The 6263-nt window shown below is 38.3% G+C and overlaps 1 long non-coding RNA gene across 1 annotated transcript; it reads left to right on the top strand.

Moving 5' to 3' along the window:
- The first annotated feature begins 361 nt into the window (after positions 1 to 361).
- Positions 362 to 5739, top strand: LOC149323849 (uncharacterized). Its single transcript, XR_016280253.1, has 3 exons — positions 362 to 1286; positions 2821 to 3251; positions 5362 to 5739. It is a non-coding gene; the product is annotated as an uncharacterized LOC149323849 (long non-coding RNA).
- The last annotated feature ends 524 nt before the right edge of the window (positions 5740 to 6263 follow it).

Here is a 6263-nt window from a genome sequence, read left to right as displayed (position 1 = left end):
GATTTTTCTTTTAACAGAAGTACTGCTCCCTGCACACCACATAACAATTGCTTCCCTAGGTGACCATCTCACTCTGCCTAATGGTAGGTCCATCTCTGCTCAGCGAAAATATGACAAAGAACCCGCAGTATCAGCTGAACAAAGGTAATTAGGGATGAGAGAGACTAGTCACTCCCCAGCTAAGGGGAAGATTCTGTACCCCATCAGAATTGTTCTTCATATCTCTCAAGTAAGGGTGTGACTTACAAACCAGCCAATCAGAAGCCAGAGAACCTAAGCCAATCAGGTGCTGGCTGAGGAGTTTGAAGATTCCGCTTGGCAGTTGGGTTGAGTCAGTTAGGGTTTGAAATTCTGAGGGATGAAGCTGGAGTTCAGTGGGGGAGATAGTTAGGATTAGAGACTGAGGGAACAGTATTTTGATAATAGACCAAGGAAGAGTCTGTTAGGTCCAGAGAGGGACAGTATTAGTTCTGGAGAGTCTAGAGAGGAGAAACTCCGTGTAGCCAGACTCAGGAAGAGGGGTTTGGGTTACCTAATTTCTTGAATGATAGTATAGCCTGTGTGGCTTAGATATTATTAGAGGGAAAGTTAAAACCAGACTTGTGTATATGTAACAAAAGAAGACATAGTAACGACTTCATGTCAGAGTTACCTTTGCCTATTCTGTGTTAAAGTAAACTTTTATTCTTGTTTAACTATCCACTTGGCCTGTGATTTAACATCCATGCACACTACTGACCTTTAAAAACCCACAGGGGTGTTGGGTCACAAAGAAGGAAAGAATTGTGAGGTGGTGGGGAAAACGTTACAAAAGGCAATACAGATGGGTGCTTCCATGGCCCCTGTTTTTTCCCCTCGCTGGTACCATGCCAACCGCACAGCATGGCATCAATGTGTGCCCTAAAAGAACCCACCTAGAGTGGCTTCTTTTTAGAAGCGTCATAATGGCGCTTGCACGTATAGACACTGCCGCTTCCGTTTGGGTGTGTGGATGCCCACACATCATCATCATGTGCCCCATATGGATGGGGCATCAGCAAGATAGCGCATGGGCTCCACTGGAAGAGCTGGGCGCGTATGGACACCCAGCCCCCCAGAGCCCTAAAATGAGCCCCACGATGGCGCTTTTGGACGTCTGTACCTGGCCTTAGTTGCTTTCCATTCTAGATGCAATGGGATATGTTAAAAGGCCTCCAAGATGATACTGAGATGAGCCTAGGGCAGCCTGGCTATACTAGAAGATTGGAATGTGTGAGGTGGCCTCTTAAGAAAAGTTCATGTTGGATGTATGTACAAAAAGGTGCACATACACAAAGTTGCTAACTTAGCTGTTTGGGGGTACCATATAGTGTACTGTGGAAGCTGTTCTGACTCTCACAAACCTACTTTGAAATTTTAGCCAAGTTGGAAAGATGCATTCTGTTTCTGTTAAAACTTTGTGGAAATAAATCACTAGGTTCCACTCTTTTAAATACCAAGCAGTTCATAATTGCCATTCCAGTTTTGCAATTCTGGGCAGATAGCAAACACCAGAGGTTTATTATATGATATATATATATATATATATATATATATATATATATATATATATTATAATAATATCAATATGATTCACGACTGCACAGGACAGGACGATTCAGAGACTGATTCAGTTTTGTGTTTGGTCCAGAAAAACTTTCATGGCCTGACTTTATGCACGTTTACACAGAAGTAAATCCCATTGTGTTGAATTAGCTTCCAAACAGGGTTTAGATATATACCAAACTGCATCTACGCTGCAGAAATAATGAAGTTTGACAACACTTTAACTGCCATGGCTCAGTGCTATTGAATTCTGGAATTTGTAGTTTGCTGTTGCACCAGGGCTCTCTGATAGAGAAGGTTAAATATCTCACAAAACTACAAAGCCCAGAATTCCATAGTACTGAGTCATGGTGGTTAAAATGATATCAAACTACATTAATTCTGCAGTGGAGATATAGACTTTTGTCACATATAGGACTGGGTACTAACATGAATAAAAAGGAAAGAATAGTTAGATTAGGTAAGGAAAGAATTTAATTTAGCATCCATGCACAGTAAACTCTACACTACCTGTAAAGTGGGAATTGCAGAAGTATCCATGTTTATTTTTCAGATGCTCATTAAATAAAGTGAGCTCTAGATTATGACAAATCTTGTGTTGCCCTTCAGAGATACATCATCTACTGCTTGAGGCCAAGAAATGAGTAGTTTCCATAATTAGTAAGGGAAATTGAATAATTGGGCTGTGGTTTATGAGGGTTCTTATACTAAGAAGAGAAGTTCCCAGTCAAGTGGGTTAACTTGATTTATTTCTTAGTGCACAATTAACTGCTTCCATTTAGCATAAATTCTACACTTGCATATTTATTTTCTACTTTTTTTCCTTGCCAGCAAAACCACAGGATGAACATTTTCTGCTCACATTTTCTGAATGAAGATGTGCCCACACAGTACTTAACATGATTTCTGGCAGACATTATGCTGTAATGTGGTTTTTCCCATAGACAGTCACAGAAAAATAATCTCCAATAACTCTGGTTATATTTCAGTGAAAGCTCCGCCTACTGGAAATTTAATAGCAATTTAAATCATTTCTTCATAAACAATCAGCAGAGCTTATGCTGAGGAAGTGTTAACAGTTGAAATTAAGTTCATGCAATCTTTAACTTATTTACTATAAACTAAGTCCCGTTAAGCTTTAGTTGGTTTGATTTCAAAGAAAACATATTTAGTATGTCTTTTTTGTTTAAAGCTGACCAAAATCAATGTAACCTTTGGCGTACCCTTACTCTTTAGGAAAGGCTCGATGCATTTCACAGCTTCCCTATAACAAAAATGAGGAATGAATGGTCTTGGAGTTATAGTTGGACAACAGCTCCCATCATCCCTCACAGCAGACAACCAGGGAAAATGGGCCCTGCAGTGCAGAAACATCTAGACAGCACCAATCTTCATCCTACCTTATGATTTCGTTCTCCTACACCCTAAAAGCCACTTTTCTCCAGTCTGAAGCTAACATGACCAAGGCTGCATCTACACTGCAGGAATATTCTGGTTTGGCAGTTAAAGCAGTGTCAAACCAGATTATTCCTGCAGTGAGGCTGCACCGCAAGTGGTTATGACTCAATAATGTCTTCAGGCTGACAGAGGAGTTGCCCAGGTCAACTACAGCCTGCGCCCTTGAACTCCACTCTGTATGAGATTGAACTGAAAGACTTCTGAATAAGGTATATGCAGCGTAAATCAAAGATCTTGATATTTCTTGTTTCTTTCCATTTTTAATAGAAATTAATCAAGAGACTTTGTGATCATACACACTAATCTTGCATGTTATGATGTGAAAATGCACCAAAAGAAAACGAAACTCTCATTTAAATCAATGAGAGGAAAAAAATCATAAGACAAAAGGCTATATGATTAGGCATAGTGTGCTTTCTGTTGAACTTGAAAAGTGTAAATATCGCCCCTACCTTATGTTGCTCTACTTGTAGATGAACAGTTGCTGGCATTAATTTTAACCAAAAAAAGTATCTAAATCGCTCTAAAATCTAGTCTCTACTTTTTAAGATTTTGAAGCTAAAATTTGGAGCTGGATATAACATGGTAACTCTCCTTTATAACTGGAAATCATCCATAGCAAAGGCTAGTTAGACATATCTGTCTGACATATTTGCATTTCAGAATTTTACTATCACATGAAAAAAACAGCCCACATATTCAAAATAGGAGCAAAATGAAGAAAACCTTTTGTTTAAAATATTAAACTCTCTCTCTCTATATATATATATATATAGATATATAGATATAGATGATATAGATAGATATAGATATAGATATATTCCTTGTGCCTACAATCCAATACACACTCACTTGGAACTGAGCTTCTGAAATCTATGGGACTTAATTCTAAGCAGACATTTATCATGTTACACTGTTGACAGGAAAGAATTCTCCATCATTAGAAATAGAATCCTATAAGCATGAGTTGTGTACATCTTTTTCTAAAGACACACCATGCATTACTTTCTAAAGGAAACAAGGAAATTGGGGATTTTAGACATCAAGAGGTCTTATTTTATGGAGGCTGCCATTCCAAATCCCACTGAAGTAAAGAGTAAATCACCCATTGATTTTAATGTCTGTGCAGTGGTTATGCACAAATAAGACACAGGCTCTGCTTGGTAGTTTATTCATAATCTTTTTCTGTATGTTGAGTAGTATGTGTGTAATATTCCTGAAACAACAATTTTGCTTTTTCCAACAGATCCTTTCCAGTAACGGTTTTGTTAGAAAACAAATCAATATTTTTTCAGTATTCACCATTCCCTCCATAGCTTGTGTTGTTCATGAGAGTCAGACATGCATACACACACACACACACACACAAAATGAAGGCAAAGAATGAAGCAGGAAGTGAAGGGGGAAAATTATGCCGCCTAGCTACAAGCTGCAGAGGGAAATTAATATTCAAAAGGTTAAGGTGTCTGTGAAATGTATGTAATGAGTAACACTCATAGTTTGTTACTATAGGTTCATTGCCTCTAATGTTGAGGACGGCACATGGATAATTTACGATTCCCATTGTCCCCTCTGCAGGGATTAATTCTGAATTATTTATGTACCTATATATGCACAGAACTGAAACATTTTAGTTAAAGTCAGCCACTCACTCATAGTCTTGAAATTATGCAGCCCTTGTTGCTAAAAATGATGTTAGTCTCTTGTGATTTAAGTCATAACATTTTATTTTCAGTCCCACTGAGAGGGAAAGCATACAGAGGGTGGGAAAGGTATAGTTTCCTCAAGAAAATCTCTGGATGCATTTTTTAAAGATGCAAAGAGATAGCAGAGTCAAATTATCATTGTACCATGCAAGTAAATAAAAGTTTATTTTATTCATTTCACTGTCAGCTTGCGTTGTTGGGTTTTTTTCCAGATGGCTATTTAAACAAAATACATAGCAGTTCATTTTAATAAGATCCCAGCTACTTATATTTAATGTTAATAAAATAAATCAGGAAATTGTCTTGAGAGGTTAAGCATTCTCACCAAATTGATGTCTTTTCGTATCAGTGAAAATGATATGCATTTCTCCCCTCTTTTTCTCACTGACATCTCATGTCTGATACCTTTGGCCATATCAACAATTTTTATTCCTGGGGAGAATATACAATTAAAGATTTCTCAGTAAAATATTAGTGAAAGGAGAATCAGTAGAACTGGTTTTAAGATAATTTTAAAGGCCTGACTTGATCACATACTTTTCATTGGTGGGGGGGGGGGATACGATTTAGTATGTTGAACCTACTTTAACAATTCTTTCTCTTTCTTTCTCAGCAAAATTTTTCTTCATGATTGGAACTGCAAGCAAGTTGAGATCTAGCCTAATTCCTGTAATGAGGCACCAAGAAAAAAATCCACACGAAGAATGAGGCTAATTAACACAAGGGAGAAAAAGAACTAAAGCCTTTGCTAGACCGACCCCAAGCCTTTGGGGTTTCAGACAAACTGGCCTGTTCTCCTTTCAAGAATTATACCCCTAATAATTATGATGTACTGCAAGCAGACAGCTTCCTACCCGATTGGGGTATTTAGTATACAACAGATAAAGATTTAGAAGTGTCTGAAGTGTAAAAGGGGAAAAATGTATAAAAGATCAATCCTTCCTCCTTCTTTTTTTTCTTCCCCCTTCTCCCTCTTCTCTGTACAACTCAACAATTGCTAATAAATTAGAAGGAGGAGCATATTGATGTACTGCTTGACTGTAACACAAAGAAGTGTAGTTAGCAAAAAGCTGCGGTGGGGAATGAACAGTATTTTAACTCGGCAGTTTAACCTCGGAGTCTGTCAGCTGTGACCTTTTACCAACCCCAATGAGAGCCTGATTTCTCACTTTGGCTACTCACTGTTGGATGAGTGAATGTAGAATTTGACAGCGAGAGGTTTTACATGAAAAGGGAAGGTACTTAAAAAGCATGTTTTGTGATGATAGGCTACATTTATTCACTGTTCATTACGCCCAGTGCTGCCACGGCTTGGGTGGATTGATTGGGTGTGAGCAGCTTGTCTTCTCTGGAAGCGAAGAGGCATTATTGACCTGCTTGGGAGCTGCAGTGACCTCTAGATGACCCCCCTTCACCTGAAATTGACCTTGAGAACAACCTAGGCTTCACCCCATTTTGAATAAATAAAGAAGAAGAAGTCTCGTTGAAGTACGTGGTTTATTAGAACTGACATAT

Source organism: Sceloporus occidentalis, unplaced genomic scaffold, assembly GCF_023333645.1.
Source record: "Sceloporus occidentalis isolate IW3139 unplaced genomic scaffold, rSceOcc1.0.p SCAF_1, whole genome shotgun sequence".
NCBI classification, from domain to species: domain Eukaryota; kingdom Metazoa; phylum Chordata; class Lepidosauria; order Squamata; family Phrynosomatidae; genus Sceloporus; species Sceloporus occidentalis.
This window is presented reverse-complemented; position numbering and strand designations above follow the sequence as displayed.